Source organism: Scophthalmus maximus, chromosome 10 (genome assembly GCF_022379125.1).
Source record: "Scophthalmus maximus strain ysfricsl-2021 chromosome 10, ASM2237912v1, whole genome shotgun sequence".
NCBI lineage: Eukaryota > Metazoa > Chordata > Actinopteri > Pleuronectiformes > Scophthalmidae > Scophthalmus > Scophthalmus maximus.
The window spans coordinates 17,139,632-17,167,035 of record NC_061524.1 but is presented as its reverse complement, the minus strand read 5'-3'; the positions used below and the strand labels follow the sequence as shown (position 1 = coordinate 17,167,035).

Genomic DNA, 27,404 nt, shown 5'->3' with positions numbered 1-27,404 from the left:
CACTATCATATCAGAGCATGTTTGACGAATCAAAGTCGCTAACCCATACCGTCAGCGCTTGTTCATTTGTGAGGGTGAGGTTCCCTCTTCCGCTCGCTTTCCCCTTCCCTTACATGTCGTGCAGCTTGTATTTACTCACTCGCTGCCTTGCCAATTCTGTGCAGACGTACGCCCACGCAAATCTTTACGCCGTTGAAGCCGGTATACCTCACAAGAAAGCAGACGTCTGCGCCCTGTGGACGGCAGGAGACAGCCGAGTTCTCTGCTCTCACAGTGCAACAACAACAGTGTTTCCGCACAGGTCTCCCGTTCTCCCGCTGCCGCCTCACCTCCGCGGCTCCCGGTGGTGTTGCCTTTTGAAGGGGATTTGATTTCCCACGTTCGTGCAGCTATCTCTCTTAAGGGGGCTGAGTAAGATTGCTTTGATCCCTTTCACGTGCGGAGAACTCAGGCCTGCGCAACCAGCCACCCCGAAGAGACCGAGGGGAGTCATTCCTCCGCACCGCTTTCGTCCGACTCTCCCCCTGGTTGACATGGGAACCCCGCGTCCCATTTACATAGGCTGACGACAACACTGTTCCCCTCAAACTTAATGAGCAGGGAAACTGGAGAGATTGTTGACCAACCGCTGAAAAGCAAAATGGCTTCACCGCCCCGTTGCCAAACAGAGTTCTCTCACGGAGGTCTATGAATCACATCGTACAACACTTTGATGAAACTTTAGAGCGACTGTGTAATTCCACTCCGCTTTATGTGCATGCCTATCATGTAGCCTCAATCCAACCACCACAACAACCCCCCCCCCCATTTAAACAAAATGTTTGCCTATTAGTTTACACTAGTATCACTGCCATCATTTGACAGAACAAGGGATAAGTGATTCAACTTGTGATGGAGGGGTGGAAGGGAAAGAACAGACGGTGTATAAGCAAGTCTGGGGAGAGGTGAATGAAGCAATCACAGATATGGATTACACTGAGAGAGAAGTCGCAGTTCTTTATCCCTTTCTTTAAGTGCAGCGGCTTTGCGCTCCCTGGAAGAAGAAGAAGAAGAAGAAGAAGAAGAAGAAGAAAAAAAAAGCACAGCTTGTCTCTCTTTCTTCCACTCACTGTGTTTCTTCGATCTCCTCTCATCCGACATTGAGTTCTTTTTTTCCACCTCTTCCTCTTCCTGTCCATTTGTTTGGTGTTGACAGACTGTCAGAGATTTCCCAATAACAGAAATCACTACCTGTCATGACCGAAAGAGCTAGATGGCGGGTACAGAGCGGCCGAAAATGGGTTTTCTCGGCGAGGTGTCTGGCGTCTCCCTTTCAGATAAGGTGAGAAGCTCAGTCATCCGCGAGGAACTCGGAGTTCCTGGCCGATGCACCTCCTTTGCGTAGAAAGGAGCCAGTTGAGGTGGTTCGGGCATCTGGTAAAGATGCCCCCTGGGCGCCTCCCTAGGGAGATGCCCAAGGCGCGTCCAGCTGGGAGGAGACCTCGGGGAAGACCCAGGACTAGGTGGAGAGATGACATCTCCACACTGGCCTGGGAACGCCTCCGGATCCCCCAGTCAGAGCTGGTTAATGTGGCCAAGGAAAAAGAGGAGGTTTGGGGTCCCCTGCTGGAGCTGCCGCCCCCGCGACCCGACCCTGGATAAGCGGTCGAAGATGAGATGAGAGATGAGATGCGAAATCACTTCTTTTATCAACTCTTTAAAAGCCACACATGTCACGAAAAAGCAGGAGACACGATGCTATTAATGAGTTAACAGCAGGAAACAGGAAATGAGTAAATCCATCCACTTCAATATTCAGACTCAGTCTTTTAATCAATAGCGCAGTCACAGTTGATGCTTAACACGGTTTGGTCACGAGTTTGGTTAAAAAAACAGAGAGAAATGTGTACAATTACATTGCTAATTTCTAAATTGAAAAAAATATATTTTCTCAATTGCGTGATTAGAGCATGTGTAAAGGAGTTTGGAAAAACATCGTAGCCCAGTAAAAACGACCAGCTGTTACTGTAGTTCAGGTGTTGTTGAGCTGCTCCATCAGTGCACCAGAGGATGACACCCGGTCCGCAGAGCACCATGACCTGCAGGACTTCAACCCCCGAGCTCATGTCCCACAGCAGTGTTAAAGTCTCTGAGGTGAAAAGATCGACTTGGACTCATCACAGTGAGCGAAGCACATGCAAACTTATTTTGTTCACGACTCTACATTTTCCTTTTGGCGTTTGGGTCTTTAGAAATTTCCCTGACAAAATAGTTCAGTTCATGAAACAACGAGCACTCAGTCGAGCGCATGCCTCATCCAAGGCCAAACAATCCTTAACTGCGTGTCTGTGTTGCTCTCATGACAGAAGAATTGAATTCAAGTCAGTATTCTGATAACTTGCACCGAAATGTGCAGACGCATAGATCTTAAGACCATAAAATTGTCTGATTAAAAAAAAAAGTTTTAGTTAATACATTGCATGAAGGGACACTATTTAAATACTAAAGCACTAAAAGGTTTGGTCTGGAACTCTGCAGACGGCGACATAATCAGCAGCAAAATGCTCCTCTCATGTGCAGGCTGTATCAAACAGTGCGGCCCTGCTTTGTCCCCAAGAAATGTCCCTGCCTCTCTTATGTCGAAATACATCTATTCACCTCTACAAAACACAAAAAAAACAAAAAATGCTGAAATTGCAGGTCAGAGAATGTGGATCTGAGACGAGCACTCAAGCCGTGGATTAATGACACCTCACCGCTGTCCTCCAGCTGTTAAGTACAGGTATGGATGCCGCTGCGCTGCGCCAGCTGTGAGTCGAGTGGAGCTTTTTGAGAGGGTCATTTCTAACACCACTGTAGCAGAACAAAACGGACAGGGAGAAGAGGAGCCAAGATTCACCGGAATGTGCCACTCCAGAAATTTCTAATCTTAACACTACCACTGGCTACATGGTTAATATCACTGTTGCTGCAGTACATATCCAATGGATATACATCATGGTATGGCAAATTGTTTTTTGAAAAAAAGAACTGTTTTCCACTGTTAAACTTTACATGAGACCAAGAACTTTAGTAACTTGTGTGGTTTGTTGTATTTTTTATGTTCACTCAAATATTATCTCTTTAAACATCAGATACTACTATGTCCAATAAGATAACAATAACATTATACCTTCACGAGAGTAATAGCAGTAAAACTGTTATCCAAAACAAATTTTGATAAATGTTTTGAATGTCCAAGTCTTGTTTTGAGCAAAAAAATTCCCCATATTTTCTAATTCTTCAGGGGCTCTGGGGGCTGCACAGTTACGATGCATTTTATTCTCACAATGATATTACATTTGAAATCAATGCAAAGACGCAAGTAGACGCAAATCGTGCGTCACTCGGGCTGAGCCCCACAAAGGATTTTGTGTTTGATGTTTACCCGTGCGAGTAACACAAGTTAACACAAATGAACCTGCAGCCAAATTTGCTTCGCGTTTTATCTGAACTTAGCATCTCAGTGAATAGTACAACCACATAGCCATGTAGCCTAATTGCGTATTAGTCTGGGAACTATCAATTAATTTTCAATTTTCCAAGAGGCTTTACCAAAGGACACAGACCAAAATAACTCTGGACGCAATTATATAGACCTACAACCAGTGAGGACAACAAATCATGTGACGTCTGACGTGAAAAATGTCATCAGATTAGCGCGTGCAGAGGGGAAATGCCTGTGATGATGATTCCACAATGTCTGTGAACGAGTGTTGCCTTTTGAAAATATCGGGGGCCTTAGTATATCTAGTATATACTAATATCTAAGCCAAAGTTAGTTCATCAGTGGAAGCCTTGGTTGTTTGCAAAAGTTGCTTTTCTCCGCGTCACGGTATAAACCCCGCCCATTACCAGATAATCGGTTGTGATTGGACCGGGCGAGATTTCTGCCGGTGAGAAATCACTTTCCATTGGAGAGGATCCAGACCGTATTCTGGCAGAGCAAATGAAATGAGCTCCCAGAATTCGTCTGGGTCCCAGGCTAACAGCCACAGAAGTCCATGGTTCAAATCTGGCTGTGGACCTTTGCTGCATTACATAAGCCTTCTCTCTCCCCTTGATTCCTGTCTCCCTCTTTGCAGTTGACCATCAAATGCACCATGGAAAAGGCCTTAAATCGGTGAGGATGAGTTCTTGGACTGAATGCACAAGCTGAATTCTACGAGGGGTCTTCCCTCTCTTAGCCAAACTCCATCCCCAAGTGACTGTGGAAGGACAGGTGTTAGTTTTGAAATTGTTTACATGTTTTTTTTTACAGCACACCATCTGTGCTGCTTTCTTCTGTGCCTAATGTGGTACTTCATAACATGTGGCCACTAAAGTCACCACTATTTATCAACTGGTTACAAATTCATAAAAAGAAAAAGCATATTGCACATCTCCTGAAGTGCCAAAAAAATTAAAAATAAACTTTCAAAAAAAATCTTTAATTCCAGCATTTGAATCTTTGGCATCATTTTGGAAAACTGAATATCTTTGGGTTTTGGCCCAACACATGCGCCTTGTGAAGTGCGCATGTGTTGCCTCTGTATTGAGTGTTGAACTGCACTTTGTCCTTGTGGTTGTCTTTGTTGCTCGGGGACGGGTGCACCCCGACAAATTACTGTAATAACATTTGTCAACAGCACGGTCAGTCGACTGTCAAATGAACTGTGTCGGCTCTAGTGCTTTAACACGATCCAGCCTGCAGATGGGAAAAATTCATCCTACGTTAAAATATTAGGTTTTGATGGAGTCATTGTTGTAGCTTCACATTTTTGTTTGATTTCTTCTCCAAATGATCATTTTTAACTTTGAAACAGCGAGTCTCACGCTGTTCAAATGCACGAAATCCAATTCCTATTCATAGTTTTGCAGCACTAAACTTATCAAGGTTGTGGAAAGAAGGTGGTGCCACTTAATTCACCTGAACCTCTGCGGTGAAAATTCAGAAACAAAGGGGCCTCATTTGCTAACTGGAGAAAACAGTCATTTCTCAGGAGATCGGACGACCTCATCAGTCTCATGCCACATCAGCCTCCTCCCCCTAGCGCAGGTCATGACAATTGGAGACTCATCAGTGGAACAGAAGCAGATAACTCCTCCCCGTCTCCATTTGCTGTGCAGAGCCATGTCATCCAATTGATCAAGTGACCAAATGAAAAACAATGCAGTATAAATTATGCAGAGATCTCAGTCATAAAACCTGGGAGATTCCAGCAGCACATGGGTTCATAAATTAGGAATCAGCCAACGCAAATGCCGGAGTGCTCAAACAAACAGCAACACAAGGGGTATTTGTTCAATCACCATGTTTACAACCGTATTACACTCCAATTAGAATGATAATAGCAGCAGACCTGTCCTGTCATATTAAAATTTACAAACACCTGCAGGCAATGCGCTTTCTTGTTGTACGCATAAATAGAGAAAAATGAGGTGTTAAAAAAAAAAGTGTTTTGAAATAGACTGTGCTTCATATCAACATATGTATGAAATATCAATCAACACGCTTATCGACATTTGCAGGAGACTCTTAGTTTTCTTCACCAAGTCTCCACCAATGACACGTCACATATTTCAGTAGTTACCAAATGCATTTATGTATCCGCAGCTGCACGACACATTCAGACTCTCATCCGTCCAGAGTTGGCACAGACCCAAGGTAGAGATTTTACACATACATCCAAGTATCCAGGGAAGCAGAATTTCCTTCTTCACCAGACAGTGTTTTAAGCTCTGTTAAATAGGCTTACATATTGTATTGTTGTTGTATACTATTGTATGTGATTTTTTCTGAAAGTTTTGTAAAGCTATGAGCTTTTTTTTAATAAATGCAGTGGATGAGAATGTTCCCCTTTACTATCAACACAGAAATACACTCACAAACATGAATGTATGCTGTAATTTCATATGGCAACACACAGAGAAAAATTATAACAGATCACAAACAGGTGGTTTACCATCTGTGCTCCTTTCTTCTGTGCCTAATGTGGTACTGCATAACGTGTGGCCACTAAAGTCACCACTATTTATCAACTGGTTACAAATTCATAAAAAGAAAAGCATATTGCACATCTATTCTCCAACATATGATACGTTATTCGCTATCTTGCAGTCTTTCCTTCAAGAGAGGGTCGCGTTAGTCACGTGAAAAGCCTATTACTGTTACTAGTAAATATTATAAATATTCGACTCTAACACCATCATGACATTATTAATGAAGACTACTGATTATTTCCACTATGAATTAATCTGGTAATTAAAAAATGCTTCAAAATACAGTTCCATGCATCAGAGTTTCCGTGAGTTTTAATGTAAAGTCCTGTTTTGTCTGAACAACAGTCAAAATTGTATTCATTTTTTTATTTAAAATGTCTAACACTATTAAGGTTTTGTATTTGCCAAATATCTTTCTGTTGAAGAACCAATTGGCTGATTGACTAATCGTTTCACCTTTACATCTTACAAGAAGTCAAAAACACACACAAAGGCATAGTGCAGTTTCAAGCCATCAGTTCAGATAAAACGTAAATGCCTGTCCCCAATTCAGAGCAACAGTGTGGGCAGTGTGGATCTTACAGAGTACAGCCACACAGTGGATCAGCTGTGACAGTAAGGGACCAAAAAAGTCACAATAGGTTACAACACCGGTTGTAATGTGTCACCCGGGGCTGTAAGTGGATCTTAACAGCCTGAACATCGAGCATGCGATACAGCTGCCACGGTAACGCGAGGCCGACGTGTAACGTAAAACTCCGGAGCGTGGACAAACTTGACACCACGTTGAGGCAGCGTCACACACGCTCACAAAATCCACAGAACAGAGCAAAACCGAATGAGGCATAAGCAAATGTTGAATCCGTTTGGTTAGGTGAGCTAGACCAGTGCAGAGCTATTCATTAGCCACTGTGAGATTTAATCAGCGGTAGCCAGGGAGCCGCAGTGCTTTAATGACGGGGGTGATTAGCCCAGGCCAACAGGCTGGCCTGCACATGGCTCGCACCCAGCTAGAGATAGCATTAAAATACCAAATAGAAAGAAAAAAAAAGAGTGGGTCAAACGTCCAGCCAAGGAGCTGGTACCAAAGCCTTATCACTCTGGTCTCCTATGTTTCCTTTTATCTAGGAAACCCTCCTCCACCAGTTCATGGATACCAGGACAATTCATTAACTGATTGCCGTAAGGTACACAGAGACAGGGAGGCTTTGAGAGGACACTGTAACTCACGCTCTGCATTGCTGGGTCAGGCACTCCTTCCAGGCCCCCCCCCCCCCCCCCCCCCCCCCCCCCCCATGATTTCAGCTGCACCACGCAACCTGACTTTCCAGGAGGAACTGACTGCTGGAGTTGACATCAGTAAACCGCGCACATCATGTTCATGTCTCCCAATCCGGTCGGTGATGTTTGAACCGAAGAGTACAAAAGAGAACGACTGACGGAAGAGATCCAGGCCCTGTGAATGTAGCCCTCACTTGTTGCCATTAAGGAAACTGCTTTTAAGTTTGCTCTTAAAGTCATGGTGAAATGGAAAATGCCATTCATACCTCATTAGTTTTTTTTTTCTATTTTCCAGGCCATGATATATGCTTATGTTACAGTAATCTAAATCTCAGTTTTACTCAACTTGAATGGTTTACGTGAACGAAAGTAATCAAACTGTTTTAAACTTGTGTGTGATTACTCCCTGCATCATAGACCGCCCCCATCTCTAGTTACACTCCGACAGACGAGGGGAAGCAAGACGTTACTGAAATGTTGTTATCCGACAATTTTACTCTCAACTTATTGCTGAATGAAGGCAGAGGGAAACGCAACCAGAACGTGAACTAGAGCCAGATGATGAATCAACATGACAACATATAATATAGGGCTGTCCTTGCCACAATTAGTCACAAACATTTGAGGAATTATAACATGGTTTAACGGAGTGTCAAACTCATGCTAAAACAATCTACGCTTTAACGGTATTCAACACATAATGATGTCAAATTGAGTTTTTTTCTGACGAGGTCCTTATGCATTGTTCCAAATTTGTATTTATTTGTCTTCAGTCACTAACACCGCAGGTCCTTCCCTGTGCAGGATGATGTAACTGCTATTATGAGTGATTCCTAAGTGAGTGCTCACTGTGTGTGAGAGGTAGTGGGAGAGAGTAGCCATCAGTGAGAGCGGTGATCTCAATGTACACTTGACACGAAAAATGAAAAGACATTATGCATTTAATGTTCATTCCGTTTCCCCTAAGTATATAAACGTGTTTTCTTTGTTTTCCCACCCTGCCCGTATCATGAGGTTCATGTTCATCCTATTCGCTGTGAAAGTGTGAGCTGAGCCAACTTGTGCTGCTGCCTTCGTGAAGGTTGGATAGGGTTGGGATGTTTAGCCAGGGTATTTCCCTTGGAAAGACTGACCCTGGTGGGAAACTGTATTAACACCATTGTGAGCTTTTGCAAAACTGCTAACAGCATATGAGAGATTTTAATGTGGGCCTTGAGTGCTCTTATGATTTCGGTGCTGGGCTGGGGTGTTTGAACATGATAAACTCCATGCACCTGCTTATGCAATGTAGCTTCACAGACAAAAAATGACTTGTTCCAAGTCCAAAAACCTAGATAAAAGAGGAGGTGAGGACAACAAGTCATCACTGTTGAATATTTGCACACCTGATAAGGGACTATACTTCATCACTAAAAAATATTGACTCGCTAAATAGATAACTAAGGATGTAGTGACATTGTGCCTCAGAACGGGGCCTACGTTGAGCAGCAGGTCTGCCTGTGGTATCAACCAAGTTAAAAATATAGTATATATATATATATATATACGAATAATGTATATAGGCTAAAGCTATACAACATGAGCGGCCTATGCATCGGCCATCTGATTCTTAAATTCTGTTTTTCTTTGCTGTCAGGCGGTAGTCAGTTTGACGTGTTACCGTAACCGCGGTGTCGCAATAACTGTGGCAGCCCTGGTTGTGTAAAAGGTTCGAACAGACAAATAATCTGACACCGTCTTCTAAGATGGCATTGTGAGAGCAGCATGTTAACAGAGCATTGAGTTGTAGGTCACCCCTGTTTTGGTAGCACTCGGAGCACAACACCCAGTCACTGTTCTTACACGTGTGAAATGCAGCAAAATAAACCTGAGCTGGACTGCAAAAAGATGACTGACAACTCAAAGACCTCTTCTGTGCAGACGCAGCTTAACTACCATGTTCTAACTGTTTTGTAAAGCCGAAACATTCCTTCTTGCAATATTCAAAACTGATCAGCCGACTTAACTGCACCAAATGTGTCAACATCTTGAGTATCCCCACTCTTTATCCTACAGTTACAAAGCGCTACACTGAACTTCCTCGCCTCCCGCTGGTTCGCCATTGGAAAGCTTCTAACGGGAAGTAGCGTACAAAACACACCAAGCGACGTAGGAGTGGAAATAACCACCAAGCCGGAGAGATTCTGTTAGAGGTAAGCTGTAAAAAAACAAGCCGAGAGCCGGAGCCATTTCAAACACAGAACTTTCTTGCTCTTGTCACCAGCACAACCACACACGTAGTGAGCCAGTTTAGTGCAAGGCAGAGCTGCGTTTTGGAGGAGGACACTGTCCCAGGTTGGCCAAGATTAGCCGTGCTGCCAAGCAGGACCATGGGTCTGTTATCCACTGTTGTGAGGCTGCAGTGGAAATTGTTTTTCCTGCTTGGCGCTGCACGATGCGATTATGGTGGGCTACACCAGTGGTGGGCTAAGCCAAAGGAACAAGCAATTTCAGGCCAGTCGGGTGACGTGCAGTACATCTGTCATGTTCTCGACAACAGCTGATTGTGCACTTCTTCATTTTAACAATGTGGAATATAAGGGGTTAAGTTAAAGCAGTACAACCAGACATGGGGCTGCGATCATATATCACAGCACATTTTGATACAGGCTATTACATGCTATAAAGTGAAGCAGGATCACTTGTGATAAGCAGTAATGGACTGTTGGCTTTTATGACACTGCATTATCTGGTGTCAGGAGAAAGTGATGGCTGCAGGACATGAAGGAAAGCGACTGAGGAGCAGGAAGCAGAAAGTCAGCATGACATGGATGAAAAGCAGTGGGGTGCATCACCATCTTCTGTTGAAGTCGAACAGAATTGAATAAGTAACAAGAAGAACTCTGCTCTGATCAGGATTTTTGGGGCCAATCACAGATCGCCGGCAGCATTACCAGCCGATACAGATGCCGTTGATCCCGATGAGACATTGGGTTCACATCAAAGTTCCTCCATTCTACAGTAGAAGAAATATGTAAAAAAAAAAAAAAAAAAAAAGAGAATAAGAAACTGTCTATTAATTCATGCAGTTTATAGGTTCTGCTTAACTGATGTCATATGGGCTTGGCCTCAAATTTGCATTTTTTAATCTGTAGTCTTATTATCAACACTTCAAAGTGCTTCACATTTAGCCAAATTTGAAGGAAATGCTTGCCAGCCAACACTAAAGGATAATGCAGCACCATCTTCATTTCACCTACTTGAGCAATTGCTCCTTGTATCAATCATTTAGGCCAAAGCTACCAATGCATGCAATATGAATTGAGTTGTCAAAAATAATGATTTATCTTTAATTCACTCTGAGGACAACATGGCTGGATACACACGCACGCACGCCCACACACACACAGGAATGTGTGAATTTTGTTTTCTCATCTCTGATCAAGGAATTATTCAGAGGCTCCGATTTTTTTGATTTTTTTTTAAGTTGCGGCCTTTGCAGCGTCTCCGTTACAACAGCTAATTGAGTAAGTGAGGACTCTTTTGCTAGCTTTGAAAACTTGTCCTAATTATTCAGGTGAATAAAATTGAAAGAGCTGAAGAGGTTTTCGGTGTTAAAATGTTTCGGTTGCTTTCCTCCACAAGAGATTTCCTTACAACAAATCATGGAAATTGCAAAATAATAGCGCTGCTTGACCTGTGAAGCCAATAATGAATTTTTTGTTGCATTCCATCAGTGGTCGATAGAGACCACCTTACAGTTTAATTTAGAACTAATATCTGGCCAAAATGAGGGTGTTCAATGGATGGGAGCATTTTTACTGCGCTCAAGTACATGCAATATGTGGTTATATAATTTTAAAAGACCACGTCTCATTCTCAATTACTGTTGAATAACCTAAGAAGCTGAAAAGTAAACCTACGAGCAGTGCAGTAAGGACATAATGTATTCAGCTGCATCTAATGTCAACTGAGCCCGGTGGTCCACTAAACCTCTCATTTTCTCTAATTCAGAGCGGGTGAGGCTCCAAGAGGGAGAGGTTCTAATCCCTTTGCCTTAGTCATCTCATGACTACATTCTAAATCTCTAAACCCTCGCTGAGCCACCTCCATGCGGGTGCCCCGGCCACTCTGTGCTGTCTGCTTAGCATCAACAATGCCCTATCCCTATCACAAGGCACACTGCTCTGCACAATGGGTACCACTTAGCCGCACGGCCTTAAACACACGCAGCTGATGCCAGACAAAGGAATGATTTTGACTTTTGGAAAATCCTTCACCTCCGTGGGTGACTCTTAACCCTGCTAATCGAAGCACGGCTGTGATTGTCACAGGGTTTGTTCTGAGGCCTTAACACATAACAGAACGACTAATCCGTCCACAGAAAAATAAAATCCAGAAGGGAAGGTTTAGAATTATGAAGCATGTGGTCACTTGTGCATCTATCTGGAGGACCTATGCTGTTGCAATATAAGGATAGGTTTCAGTAGATGAATAGGCACAGATTGTGTTGCAAAAACTTGCAAATGTAAACATTTGCCATTTGCCGCTTGCCTGCAATGTAGACCTGGATGAAGAGATAAGAATATCTAGTTCTTCTATCTGGCCTTCTGAGGTCAGGACAACCACTCAGTGCCCTTTAAATATCTATATCTGGCAACTGTGTTATATCATATGGATTTGTAAGGCATTCTCTCAGATACAACATCTCAATTCTCACTTTTGTAAAGAAGTTCCAAATACTCAATGGGCCACCTCAAAATGTGACGCATTCATCCTCTGTAACTGCCTCAGAGTGCTTTAGATGCATCGAATGATTCTAAAAATAGCGCGTAAAAAAGATAGAGTGACTCATTTCTGTTGAAATCGATCATTATGTGCCAATAAAGCCCTGTAAGTAACATTCATGTGAATATACTAGAACTTCAGGTCAGATTAAGAATCTATGAGGGCAGCTTATAACTGATATCTGCACTCAGACAAGACAGTTTGCTTTTGCTTGAAGCCTAGTTGGGAATTCAACATGGCCTTAGCTTACTCCCTTATCTTCTCATGCGTGGCATCGCATGTGAACAGGCAGTCCTCAACCTTCACACGTCATACTTCAAAGTAATTACATTGTATTAAATTGCATGGTTTCCAAGGTCAAGTCTGTGGAGAGTCTCCGCAATCATTTACTCTTCTATTAAACCAATCAATGTCTTTTATTTGGAAAACAATAAATACCAGTTAACATAGGTACTGTTTACAAAATGTGGTGTGCATATCTCTATCACTTTGCCTCATATCTAGTCAGGCAGTCTTACTTGTTCAAAGCAAGATAAAATTGTTGGAAATGATCATGTTTTCTACTAGTTGATATGACTTTTTATTTTTATTTTGTTGCCATTCTGAGGATGTATAAATGTACATGATATTACAGTGTCAACAACAGTGTTGTGTACACGACCAATAGTGAGGTGGGGGTACACCCTGGACAGGTCGCCAGCTCATCACGGGGCCAACATACAGAGACATACAACCATTCAGATTCCCATTCACACCTACGGTCAATTTAGAACATGCAAACTTCACACAAAACACCCTGGCTAGACGGAAACCGGGATTTGAATCAAGAACCTTCCTACTTTGAGGCAACATTGCCGTACAGCCCAAAATGTTATAGTAAACAGTAGAGCAATTTGTTTTTCACCGTGGTCCCTTGTGGGTGTTTGCCTCTTTGGTCAGGGTAAAGGGAAACACACAAGTACCTGTTGCATGCCATTGGTAACAAGCATCATGGCGATCATCATAGATGCAAAATGTTACACTTTGGACATACAATTATTTTTGATGATGTCAAAGACAATCCAGTGTCCCCAGGTTGCGGGGACTTGGTTGTGTGAAGAAAAATGCCAATCTCACGCATGATTACCGTTGGAAACGTGCAACTGATTGTAAAGACAAATGTGCCTAAATACAGTTAATGATTTTTGGAGTCTGACAGCCCAACAAGTAGCTTTCACAAGGACGATTTCAAAGAGACAATGTTATGCAGGTGTTGTGGTAAGTGAGCTAGAAGCCATGAAGCGGGAACCCAATTCCAAAAGAGAATTAGAGAAGGAGCCTCTGTTGCAACTAGAGAGCTGCTAGCAACAGACAAAGTAAAATTGTTCTGTCAGTTTGTCCCCCAACTGTTGAATAGAGTGGATTACTGATGTGGCACAAGATATTGAAAAAACATAAGAAATCTCAAAAAAAAATTCGCAATGATCTTGGTCTCTGGTCATTTCTGTGCATGGGATCACTGCCAAGTTTGAGATGAGGTCAAATTATTGTCTCTGGAAGCCTTGTAGGGCTGTTTTGGCTAAAAATCAGCTGCGGGTAGGATCACCATCACTACCTTCTGGCATCAGACACCTCTCCAACAAGATGCTGTTCCAGCCATTGCATTACTGAGGCTAGTGTATGTGTTCAATAATTTAGTACAGCCCACCAAGGACATAATAAAAACTGAAATGACTCTTGACAGGGAAAAGGTTTCCCACCCCTGATTTAAAGCGCAGCTCAAGGGAAGTTCTGCAGCAGTGACAAGCAGCACAGATGTAATACCAGCCGCCCTCTGGTCAACAGCTCACAGCTGGAACACACCCAATCAGACTGAAGTCATAAATGACAAATGACAAATGACAAATAAATAATGCAAATGACCCAGATTCAACTTTCAAAAGAGGGTTTTGTATTGCTTCATCTCAGTGTGGAGTGATGAATATGAATATCAGACTTTTTTTTTTTCCAGTTTTCAACAAACTTCTCAGGACAAAGTAAACTGGTCAAAGGCTAAGAAACGTCAATTTTTTTTTCTCCGCGCGAGGTTTGGCAAACAGCACATTTGAAACTCATTGGTGTTTGCACTCAATACGTTTAAAGGGAGGATTAACATTTGTCGACTAGCTATTTACAATATGCTATATGTGAACTACAGTTAATCAAGGAGGGTATTAAATCCCACGCTTCACTGGCTTTACTGCTTGGCTTCTGTACATGTCTGCAAGTTCATTAACTATACTATCCGAAGATACCTTATGCTGATTTCTGTGTCTGTTAAAGGTTCTACGTAAATAATGTGAAGCAACTGATATGTATTTATCACATTTTATTCCCAATGCGTTAACAGACAGAACATTTGCCCATCCCCGATTTTCTTGGTTACCTGGAACAGCCTGTGGACCAATTTCTTTGAAAAGAAGGATGTGATGTTCCATCGGTAATGCACTAGAAAGATTGCACTGCATGATATATTAAAATACTTATTATCTTCTTTTTTTTTTACACATCAATGGATTGTGGATTAACAAATCCAAAATTGACAGGAATGAGGAGTGCGATATGAGTGCCGAGATTCTGACAATTTGAGACTGCGGGAGGAGAAAGAGGTCGCACCAGTCAAGAGATGTGTGATTATATTCAAAGAGATGTCTTCAAACAACATTGATGCCATACGCCTTGTGCAAGAATCAGATAATCTGTCAATATGTTGTACCACACGTGTGTCTTTCAATCATTTCCGTATTCATTTCAGCCTCTTATACAGGTTGAGTACTAATGCGCCGCATTTGTCCATTCCATTCCGCTACAGGTGTCGGCGGTGAAATAGTTTCCTGACTGATATCTGACGCTGAGCTGCTGATCTGATAATGGTGTTTCTTGCGTCGCAGTACCCACCCTACCCCACATGGAAAAAAGGGGTGGTAAATCAGAACACAGGCTCGAAACCTACAGCACCCCAACTGACTCTGTGAAGCAGTTTCACTGGATATTAAAACACCAGGAGGAAGGTGAAAAGGAAAGCATTTCACAATTGCTCCCCTTTCCTCTGCCTGTCACTGTACACTTGGGCCCAAATCATTTCAGGCATCACTACCCACGAGTCTCTTATCAAATTATTCTGGAATGGTTTTCCTGAGGTGTCCATTTTGCTTCAGAAAAAAAAGTCATATTTGCTGAATGATAAGTAAGTTATAATGGTAATGCACTATGGGGAAAATATTATTTATCCTATGATGAAATCCCAGGTTTTTTTTATAACCCATCATGTTTTTTTTATTTTTCAGGCCATGAAACCTGACAGCAAAAACTTTCAAATGGGCAGATACTGCAGTTTGAAATGACAAATCCAAGGCTGCCCTGCTGTGCTAACCTGTATCCATTAACTCAATTGCTTCCTTGACATTATAGCCACGCCTTCTTTTTGGTGAAAAGCTGGTGCTTTTACAGTGTTTAACAGATGTGGTCAATATCTAGCCAAAGTAAGAGCTGCTCTGGAAAAACAGAGCATGTTTGTTTAGGGAAGGAATGTTGGAACATATCCAAAGACACTAACGCATTTGGTAAATGGACTGCATTTAAAAAAAGCACTATTTTAGTCTAACCGACCACTAAATGTGCTTTACAGTACACATTAAACTATCCATTCATACAGTGATTCGATATATAGCTCCAATCTATCAAACATCATTCATACACTACTGGCACAGCCAATTTAGGTTCAGCGTCTTGCCCAAGGACACTTCAGCATACAGACTGCGGGAGCGTGAGCTTGAACCACCAACCTTCCAGGTCCGACATAAAGAAAGAATACCACCAGTCTAATCCTTTACCTGGTGGTGGCTTATGCGACACATTTTAGCATTAGACAATGCAATAAGCATACTGTATAATAAAAAACAACAGGCTTTAAGTTATTAGTGTTTAACACGCAGTACTTTTTTCTGCCTTCGTTGCTCAAGGGCTTCGAAAATGATTGCGCTATTTGTAAATTCAGCAGCTGATACAACAGACAAGATTAGATCATTAGTCAGTCATGGGAGTGTTGCAGGCCTTGTTAATTACCGTTTTATCACACACACACACACATCTGCCTGGTGTGAGCACACGTAATGAAGAGGTGCTGACTAAATGAACGCAAACTTCACACCCAAAGCGATTCAAGCATGAGGTGCCTTGAGCTGTGTAACCGTTGACTACTGAGCATTGTACGTCGGGACTTAATTGTAATGCTGTGGTGGGATACCACAAGCCGTCAAGTTCTCTAATGGCCTCCATCGGACATAACCTGCTTTATCTAGTTGAGGCCAACCACCCAGTGGGATGATGGGTCTCGTTTTGGCGCCTACAGGTGGGCGCCACTCCCTGCAGGCGTTCCTCTCCTCCCTTTGGTATGAGCAAGACAGTGTATCACTTCTGAGGATGATTCATCCATGCCCAATGTAGCTCCCCTGGCTCACTTCAGTTACCAGAGTAGTTTATTACCTTTTTAGTTGTCCTTTTAATACTTGAAAAGAAGATGCCTTGAGCTGCCTGCCTTTCACTGTGGCTGTAAAAATGTCAAATACCTTTAACCAGTACCTGAAGCTCATACTAGTGGCAAAGACCTCACATCAATTGAGCTGGAGCCGCCAACGCTGCAGGGATGAAGTATCAACATAAGATAACTCAAAGAAAGTTCAGGATCTTAATGCCAATCGCGCAGTGTTTTATACTTGTTTTGATGGCCATTTTTTTTTAAAAATGGCTGTAAACCCATTTCCAAGTTTTCAAACCTCTCACAATGCAACAAGTTACAGATACATCTATATTTACATATATACTTGTATGGCAGATGGTAATTAAAATGGATAGTTTTCAGACAATGTTTTAGAGCTGAAACACTTTAATGGAATGGAATGAAATTAATTAGCAACTAATGGAAAAAAAAATCTTCAAGTCATCCATTAGTTCTAGCTCCTCAGCTATGATTTTTTTCACTTTGTCTTTTATGATCAGAATTTGAACAACCAATCTGTGGGTTCGGGACTGCTAATTGCGACACCAAGCAATCTGAGGACATCACTTTTTGCTTTAGAATACTAAAGTGCATTTTTCCAGCAATCAACAGATTAATAAACAATGAAAATAATCATTATGTAAAGTCCCACATGATAAAGTGTATATCAATTTAAAATATTCACATTAATAATGTATTTATTCATACAATAAAATATTTGTTGGTCAAGTAAAACAATTAAATACCACTGATGCAAAAAAAAAATTCAACAAATGTACACTCTATTTTACATCACAAACTTACTGACAGTTGCACAATATACCACCTATACGGATTGCAATTTAATTTGAATTGCATAGTTGTATTAATCTTTGAATATCGAAAAGAGTTTTCAGGAACCCGGATCCTCTAAACTGATATACAGGTGCACAGCATTTTCCCTCTCAGACAGGGCTCTTATATGTAGTGCATACTGTGGTTCCCTAAAGGCTCTGTCCACTGAGAGTAAGATAACATAGGAGTGCTTCTGCGGAGGAAAATGAAAGCTAAGGTGCACCTCTAAGTCAGCTAATGAATATCCTTCATTTCTTAACCTCTGCTGCCTCCTCAGATACATTCACATCATCACTCATACGGGACAGAAAAACGTTGACAGTCACACGTTAAAAACCAAGGTGCACAGGACGGGGGGGGGGGGGGGGGGGGGGGGGGGGGGGAACGAATACACGTGCACAAACACAGATGTGGACATATGGTGCCGGGGCAATTTGAAGTTGATTGTCTGACAACCAGGGGCAGGTGTCTAATTACACACTACCGGCGTAGCTTTGCCCGTTAATTTAGAAGCCTGTGAAGCATCTAAACTACCTGTGGATCGTGTCATAAATGTAAGAGCATCAAGTCATCTACAGTTTTCCCAAAAAGCCTTGAGCTTTTACAAGCCAAAACGGTGCAGGTGGTATTGTTTTCATCGTCCTGGAGATCAGAGTATTATGGCAGGATTTTATGTGTCTGCCTATACCTTAACAGACATGGATTGGAGATTAAAATGAAGGCAGAGTTTGAAGCTGGGTGTGGTCCAATCCCATGGGTGCTCATGCTAGTAGTAATGACTACTGACCGATCACAGGTAGGATCGTCCACATGTAGACGGGCATCGTAGTCAGGGTGATTCTATACTTTGACGTGCATTTACTGGTTTACTCTGGTCTGCGCATATACTTAATATTGCAGTAGCAAAATGCATTGGATAGCACTGTGTCCTCACAGAAAACTTGAGTGTGCAACTGTGTCACTAATGACATTAATCAGGTCCATTTCGTCCAGGCCTCACTGTAAGACAAACCACTAGAAACTGGCACACGCAGAGGAGTACAGCTGCCATTAATGGTATTAATGACTTACAAACTAATGTTATTAATTCATGTGCACGCTTTGGGCTGATAGTAGAAGGATTTTTCTGTTTACAGTTTTGTCGGCGGGAACCCGAGGTCTCGGGAGAATCCGGACTACAACTGTCACAGTCAACTTGGCTCGCTTTAAACGTGACTGCTGCACAGGAATTTCCGCTGCTGCGTTTGCCACGTTTAGAAAACTGGCACAGTTTTAACTCGGCAAATCCAAAAAACAATGCCGACTTGTGAAGGATTCTCAACGATCGTATGGGCGTCAGGAGTTTAAGTCTCTCTTGGGTTCATTATCAGAGCCGCGGCTACTCCGCAAGAAATAAGGGATAGATGACGATACGTCACCTTTGCTACTTCAGGGACAGAAATGATGCCTCTAATGTGCAACACTGACAGGACACAGGTGCTGTTGGTGCTGAGGTGCACAGGAGACATGGGCTTCTACTTAAAGTTGAATAGTTGGAAAACGGTTTAGAGGAAAAAACCAACTGGAGTTAATTGCTGGACCAAATCAACCCTGTTGCTTTGTTTTTTATGCACTGCGGTGAGCCTGTGAATACAGTGTGTGTGTGTGTGTGTGTGTGTGTGTGTGTGTGTGTGTGAGAGAGCAGGGTTGTGAAGGGGCCATGCGTTGCCTCCTGCAGCGCGATGGTTATTGCAAGGCAACCGTGTGCGCTCGGTAAAATGGAGTAATTGACATGTATATGAGGCGACGTACCAAAGTCAACTCGTAAGAAATCGCAGCCGTCGCCTCTCCGCCGGTGAACTGCGGCACTCACTCGTTTCTCATTCAATAAAGAGAAGGGGGAAAAGAAAAACAACAACCACAAAAAAAACTGTTCTGTAATCACGCACATGTAAACCTCGTGGAAATATAACAAATACAAATCATCAGGTTCAGCAGCCGCCTCTGCGTGGTCTGTCAGAGCAATAACTGCCTTCTACTCATACACACACACACGCACGGTGTCGACCACTGGCATATCATCCTTAGATAATCCAAAGTGAACGCTGATGCTCTCCGGCAGTGTTTGAAAACTCCCCCCCTCCTCCTCCTCCTCCAGAGATTAGCGGCACAGATCAGGGCAGAGTGGAGGTGAACGACTGCGCTTTGCCGGTGGATTACTCATTTTCACTGCGGGGGGGGTCGCCGGGACACGTGCACCCGTGCGCAAGCTCCGGTGTCGCGGTGCCGCCCCCCCAAAAAAAAAGAGAAAGAAAAAAGAAGGCAAATTACTCGCGGAGAGAGTCGGTCGGACACCCGTGTGCGTAATTCATGCGCGTAAAATATAAGGACAGCCGCCCGGCAGTCTTACCATGTTGAGGCTCCGGAAGTTTTCAACCAAAGAGGAGAAATAGAAATCCCTTCAAACGGGCAACAAAGCTACGGGTCCCGAGCCGAGTGGAAAGGCAGCGACAGCCTCCTCCTCCCCCTCCTCCTCACACGGGCACATCAGCACTCGGCCGCACCAGTGTCTGTGCGCGACACAGATGGCAACACTTCACCGGAGTGCTGGATCCTGAGTCTGAACACGAGCAAACTGCATGGAGCAGCTCTCTCTCTCTCTCTCTCTCTCTCTCTCCCCCTCCCTAGTCTCTCGCTCTCTCTCTCTCTCTCTCTCTCTCCCTCCCTCTCCCTCTCTCTCTCTCTCTCTCTCTCTGGCCATGACGTGCAAAGGTAATCTTATTACCCCGGTCAGTAAAGGTGAGCTGGATAAAGCGTCGCCCCCCCATATCTGCCAGATATGCACCTGACCAACTCTGATATACCCCCCCTCCAGACAGATGGACAAAATGCAACAGCGGGATTTTTTCCCTATGTGTAATAAACACACGGGACAGGAGTCACCAAGACCCACTCACAGAGGTCAAACAAATCCATAACTTGTTACAGTGCGAGTCCCTCACTCGTCTCGGCGAACCTGTACTTTCTGAATGAAGGTCGACAAAAGTCATTAACTGTCAGTTGTCGGTTATTCCAGAGTGGAATCCATTAGTCTGGTCTGTCTCTTCTTCGATTGTGGTGGAGCTGAGAAATAATACCACCGGAGGCAGTTGGCTATGATGCGCCTGTCACTTTGCAACAATGGGTGGCCTTTTCTTCTCTCCAGCTTAACCAACAACAACGAGCTTCCCCATCAATATCCTCCAATTAGCTGCAGTGTCGAATAAATCCTGACTAAAGGTTGCGGGGAGTATTCAATAAAACAGCATCTACACTAGAGACACGGCCGAGGGTCTTGTTCACAAATGACATGTCAACAGAGGTAAAAATTTCAGACAATTGTTGTGACAGTTAAAACAAAAGATTACCTTTCCCGGACTACAGACATAATTTGGTGAGAAATGATCAGCTTGCCAGTATCTAAGGACTTTTAACCAGAGCACACACTAACAGGGAAGGTCATAATAAACTCCAACAGCATAGAAGAGAGAAGATCACAACTTTCAGATCAATGGAAAAGAATCTGACACTCATGAAATGCATGTAGAGCTGAGCAGATTGATGGTTTATATACATAGACACATATGCAGGCATATACATATATATACAAATACAAATATGTAGCAGGCATATACATATATACACATATGCATGCATTTACATATATGTGTATATATATATATATATATACAGATATACATATACATAAACACATACAGATGTATATATATATACACGTGTGTTTATATATATTTTATATATATATATAATAGCTGGGAAAGCATATACTGCGAATCCTAACAGTGGCTGGGATAGTGTACAGGAATATCTGTGCCGAGTATGGATTAGAAGAACCTGATGGGACATGCCATTGAAAAGGCTTGACAACAATAGAGCTAGGATCCCGTGGGAGTTCAATTTCCAGACTGAAAAACAGCTGCTGGCAAAACAACCCGATACAGCAGCGGATGGCGAGGAGCAGAAGAGGGCAGTGGTGATAGATGCGGCAATCCCTGGTGGAAGAAGGAGCACGAGAAGATCGAGAAGTACCAGGGGCTAAAATAACAAGTCGCACAGATGAGGAAGGTGAAGTCCAAAGTGGTCCCCGTGGTCATAGGAGCATTAGGGGCTGTGATCCCCCAAACTGGGAGAATTGCTCGGGCAGATTCCAGGTACAACATCTGAAGTATCTGTGCAGAAGAGTGCAGTCTTGGGAACAGCTAAGATACTGCACAGAACTCTCAAACTCCCAGGCCTGGTAGGACCTGAGCCTGAGGAGGAAATAAAGCCCCATGTGAGAGGGAGAGGGAGATATATAGCATTGTGCATTTCACTGCATACTTAACTTACAGTAGATTACAACTAATAAAGCAAGATGATAGCAAAAAAAATGTAACCTCCACAGCAGGTTTTGTGTAATAATTTGCCATATATTAATTTATGAAACATTTATGGAGATGAGTGACAGTTTGGATCTGCTGTAGCAAGAAGCTTAGAAAAATGAGTTTGACAGACACTCCGTAAGGAACAAAATACTTAAGTCCAGGTTTGGTATTCGACCAACAGCAGCACTTTAGACTCCTGCTTAAACTGGAAAATCTAACAGAAAAAAAATCCATCCATCCATTCATAATCTATTCCGCTTATTAAGGGTCATGAGGTGGCTGGAGCCAATCCCAGGTGACACTGAGCGAGAGGCAGGGTACACGCTCGACAAGTCATCACATGGTCAACATACAGGGACAAAAAAACATTCACACCAAGTGTCAGCTCGCCGTGACGTCACCCACTGGTTTGTGAACAGCCGTTTGGAGTTTAGCTTTTTTTTTTTTAAACCAGAAGTAACCATATTTGGAGGACCAGGGGGTGGGGCCTATCTGACAGCTTGTCTAGAGATTGAAACTCGTGATTGAACCATAAACAAATCAGGAAAATGTTTACTGACGTTGTAAATCAAGTGAGAAGTAGAGTCAGTTGCTCATAGACGTAGCTCAAAAAATTGACTACGTTTAGCAGCTGGTCATTCCAGAGAATGCCGGTTTCAAGCACTTCCGCATTTGCTTCACTGTTTTGACCGTGTGACTTTGTCCATCTTTATATACAATCTATGATTCACACTCTCTTCAACAGTCCTAACCACTCCAACACTGTGCCATCCCTCAATAAAAAGAAATGTGATCGATAAAGGCAGTTGGACTGGTAGGTCAGGGATGAGTAGGGTCAATTAAAGTGTATCTGGGGGCAACATTGCCTGGACAAAAAAAAGGTTGAAAACCACTGCTACAAACAACAATGCTTACATGTATGAAGCAGAGTGGAACTGATGTTCATCACTGAGCTTTGGGATCGGCAAGTATCGAAATGCATTGGTCGTCTTACCAGCATTTCACGCTTTAAACTGCGTCTCAAAGTCTTTATTGAATGACCGTGCTTCGATTATTCTCTTCACCATGTATAATTCAGGACCATGGACTCATTAGAGAGAGTATCATGTCAGCTTGTGTTTGAGGTTTGCACAGGGTAGCAACTACCGTTTCATTTTTTTTTCATCTCGATTTGTAATTTCAAACACATATAGGACATTTTTAAAGGATATATTAGACCAATCATTAGGATGCAAGACAATGTCATTGCACATTTAGTCTGTCTATGACAAATGGCAAAGTAAAAAGCCTAACCAAAAATGTGTATAAAAATAGCCCTTGAACTGCCATGCCTAGGCCCTGGATAAGCATGAAGAGCTAATCCAGGTTAAGTAATCACTACCTCCACTTGGCCCAGCTTGTTTTTGGTATGAGTAAGGCTTTGAGCAGTAGCTCTCTAATAATCAGCCCCTGCCACAGTACTAATTCTCCTTCTCATCTCGTCTCCGTTGCTGCAGAGAACCGCAGGGGCCAGGGTTCAGGCAGGAGTGAAGACACTCTTCAGAGAAGGGTGATTAAGGGATATGCTGCTCTTGGGGGGGGGGGGTAGTCTCATCTCTGCATCTGGCCTGTGTGTTTTAAGGGGTTATGTATGCATGAACATATGTGCCTGAGCTTGTGTGGCAGTAGGTAAAAGCAGAATAGAATAAGTTAGAACCTTGTCTAAGAACGTTTAATAAGCAAGTCACAGGTCTTTTTTGGAATCCTATTATTATTAGGGCCTGAGCTGCACTGACAAAGTCAGATCGATGAGCTATTGGAATCTAAGGAATTATTATTATTCCACAAATGAATCGCTAATTTGAGGCAACAAACGGGGACATTTTTATACATTTGATGTTTTAGGGGTCTCAGGCATGGGCGTGCCAAACCTCAATAGAACCCCTTGCCACATTTCCCCCAGCTTTAAATGTGATGTGGGTGAACGAAATTTGGTAGGCACGTGTGTCCCATCGAGACCTAGAATGTGCCCAATATGTACCCATGTAAATGTTTCAATAAAAAAAGGGAATTAAGGCTATCTTTATATTAGAAAGGATCAGTCTCTGTGGTATGATGAGTAATACAAAATTCAACAACAACAAAAAACCCAGCCCTTTCTCTCTTTAAAACTCATTATGCATGCACAAAACACTTTTAACCAGGAGCAGTTAAGTTGACTTTGAGGTGCCATGTATTCTCGTGGGAACGCTCAGACTTGTATCAGTTGTTTGCGCCTTTTCTTCCTGTACAACCCGGAGCCCGGGGGTCCCTTTATGAACGATGCACACTTGCTTATTTGCATTCAGCTGAGGATTCAGTCACTTAGCAGGCAAGTCTTCTTCGGGGAAAATCATTCCTATTAGCGATGTTGCACTAATACAACAGCCCTGAGTCATTTCTCAAAAGCTCAAGAAACTGATTTTGCCGCGCAGATGTTAACACCCCGCAGTGACAGTCGGCAATGCTTAAGATTATTCTCAATGAGTGCATCCTCTTCTTACATGTTGGGGCTGCAGAAAGTATATAAAGTGTTTATTTGTTCTTTTTTGTTTGTTTACCTATTGAGTTTTGCTGATTTATGGAGCGAAGGGGGAATCATTAAAATGTTTGAATATGAGTTGTTTTTCGGAGAGCGACTGGATGCTTTCAGACTTGGATAGACACCGTAATTGGTTGCACAGCATTTGCAGCATTAGTTGGCACTATCAGTGTATTCCTCAAATGTGAGACTTACACAATCATCCAGTCAACGTGGATCTTAAAAAGTGTTTGCTCCTTTCTCAGCTCTTTGAATCAATGGCAAAATAGATGATTGAGAGGTTGTTCCAGATTGGGGTCATAATGAGCAGGAAATGAACAAAACTATTTTTGATGTCTTCATTCTAAAATGACTGTATACTGCTTTGGCTCTTTAAGGTGAGCTATTAAAGCATACTCTCAACAAACCCACCAAAGCCACACCGGCGTTGCCAACGGCCTTGTGAGAAAGGAAAATCAAGAGCAATGAGATATAGTGGCACCGCAAGAAAGCATTTGCCTCAACTCAAATATTGTTTTTCACTCAAGACAAATTGAACAGTTCTTCTTGTTGAAGTGTCATTTCCCTGGACTGGGTGTACGCACTCAGCTGTTCAGTCCTGAAATCCTCTGCCTGTGAGCTGCCTTTGGGCAATCCCATGGGACTGAGTGCATGCGCAGTGCAGCGCACGTGCACTTACATTCACACTTACAGACACCAAATAGCTGAGAGGCTCCAATTTTTATCCCTGCAAATGAACAGAAATTGGAAGTAAGAGGTGTCTCTTATATCACGTGAAATTTAAAAGTTTCATGTACGTAGCTAAGATGATCAACAAAAGAAAAGGGTAATGGCAAAATGTTCCTCCCCCCTTCACAATCTTTGTACCATCTTTACCGAACCAAGTACCACAGACTGAAGGATGACGCCGCCAGCCGCCACCCCCGATCCCACCCACCCAGTGCATTTTCTGGAGGCATATGAACTGGACATGACGCTGCCACCAAAACAGCACCTCAGCTCCTGCATTCACACCAGGCAGGTACTTGCACAACTTTGTAGACAGAAACTATTGCCATACAATCTTCAAAACTTTTAAGCTTAAAACTGTAGAGCTCTAGGCCCTCAACTGAGACGAAAGAAATACCAAAGCTTGGACAAACATTTTTTTTTTTAAATTGAGAGGTGAGTCCATTTCCATGTGGGCTTCAGGCAGCCTCCTGCGCAGACTTTTTCAGTATTTGGTGCTGTCCGTGGTGCTGAGCCTGCTCTGTACTGTAGCACTGGTGAGCCCGCTGCCGCAGCTTATCGATAGCACATTGATGTTCATCATTATGAATTTGGACCAATTTATCGAAGAAATGTGAGAAAAATGTCCATGAAATTCACTCGACAACTCAATTTGTGTACTCTTTTAAAGAAGTGCTGAGCACTTAGCGCAGATGGTTGAATTGCCAGATGGAGGGTCAGATAGCTTCCTTGGTTGAGTGAACCAGAGAGAAAGAGAAAGAGAGAGAGAGAGAGGGAGAGATACCGATCACCTTACGGTGCTTTTTGTAGCGTCTTCAACTTTGGCCTATTCTGACTGCCGGCTTTACGCTAGCCAACACTCACCCACCATAAAGATTGAAATTGGCTCTGTGCAAATGGAATTGCCAAAGGGAGTCTGAGTTGAATAAGTGTCAAGGGACATCCGCAGTTTGCCAATGACAACTTGTGTGTGATATTGAGAGGTCAGAGCGGCCCAGAGAGTGGGCAAGCAGGTGGGAGAGAGGTAGGGAGGGAAATCAGAGAAAGCCAACAAACAAGAGAGAGAGCGCTTGTGTGTGTGTGTGTGTGCGTGTGTGTGTGTGTGTGTGTGTGTGTGTGTGTTTGCGTGTGCGCGTGCTATGAATGTCAAACTAAAAGAAACAGTAAAACATAGTAACAGCTGAGTCTTACCACCCACAGATAGCAGATGAGCAGAAATTGCTGCATGTGTAATTCTGTCATATTGTATTCTGCCAATTCTAATGAGCACTCTCAGGTGTGTGACATAAATTGCAGGGAAGGCGGATCCAGCTACTTGAAGATAACCAGTGTCACTAATCTGAACATTTTGAATGGCTAAAAGGTTACAGTGCTGCTCCCACGTAGTCTAACAGACTGACTTCATAATTAAGCCATTCCACTGTTATTCTAACCAAAATAAAAGAGGGCTTTGAGGGCAGAGCAGTGAAGCTGAGTCACCAGTTTAGCACAGAATATCAATGGGCTTACGTCTGCACAGGGGGTGGATTTAAAAATAACTGTGACTACTCTGTTCAAAAAGACCATGTTGTGGTGTTTCCCTGCTCTTTACTGAGGCAGGAAATATGCCAGGATGCGACTTTAAACCCCAAAAACTAATCTGACAATGTCCCATTCAATCGAGTTGAAAGTGCACACTGTAGTTATGCTAAATGTCTAACTGTTCCCAGATTGCAGCAAGAGTGCAAGTATTTATAGCACAGACTTGGAGACAATTCATATTTTATTGCCGTCTGAGTTTTCAGCATGACAAAAAATCATCCTCGGTGTGAAAAGGTTTTTAGTGTAACAAATCCTTGAGTGGTGTAACTCCATGGATAGTCATGCAAAGGTGCAGCGGGTCACAAACAAACGAAAAACAACATGAGCAAACCTGCTCGCCACATGCAGCAGTTTCCTTAGACGTGCATAACGGTGGCATGTCTTCTGTGTTTCTCACTTATGGATTAGGGGTCGAATGATATGGCTTTTTCAGAGCCTAAACCGATATCAATTTTTACAAATTCAAGAGGCCGATAACAGATATTGGAACGGATATTTGTCTGCAGTAAAAAAGGGTCAAAACGTGTCAAAATTTAGAAAGATACAAACTCTCAAATGCCTTAAGGCATAGGTTTAATTCGAAGAAGTGCCTGCACACGCAAAGTGCAGGGAGCTATAAGCGGCATTATTATGAAGTTGAACAAACAAACAAACATGGATGGGACAACCTCCAGATAGTAGTGACTGCGGCTGCATCAGAGCCAGAGTAGTGCATTTTATTATGAAATGATCT

The 27,404-nt window shown here is 42.9% G+C and overlaps 1 protein-coding gene across 2 annotated transcripts in view; it reads right to left on the bottom strand.

The window, feature by feature from the left end:
* Positions 1 to 27,404, bottom strand: part of pcdh15a (protocadherin-related 15a) — a 194,123-nt gene that overhangs the window by 133,246 nt on the left and 33,473 nt on the right. Inside the window, exon 1 of one of the 2 annotated variants that reach the window (XM_047335296.1) lies at positions 19,788 to 19,982. The exons of the other annotated variant lie outside the window; for it this stretch is intronic. The gene's annotated coding sequence lies outside the window, so the exon portion shown is untranslated. Of the gene's footprint in view, positions 1 to 19,787; positions 19,983 to 27,404 lie in introns of those variants that run through there. 2 annotated transcript variants of the gene reach the window in all.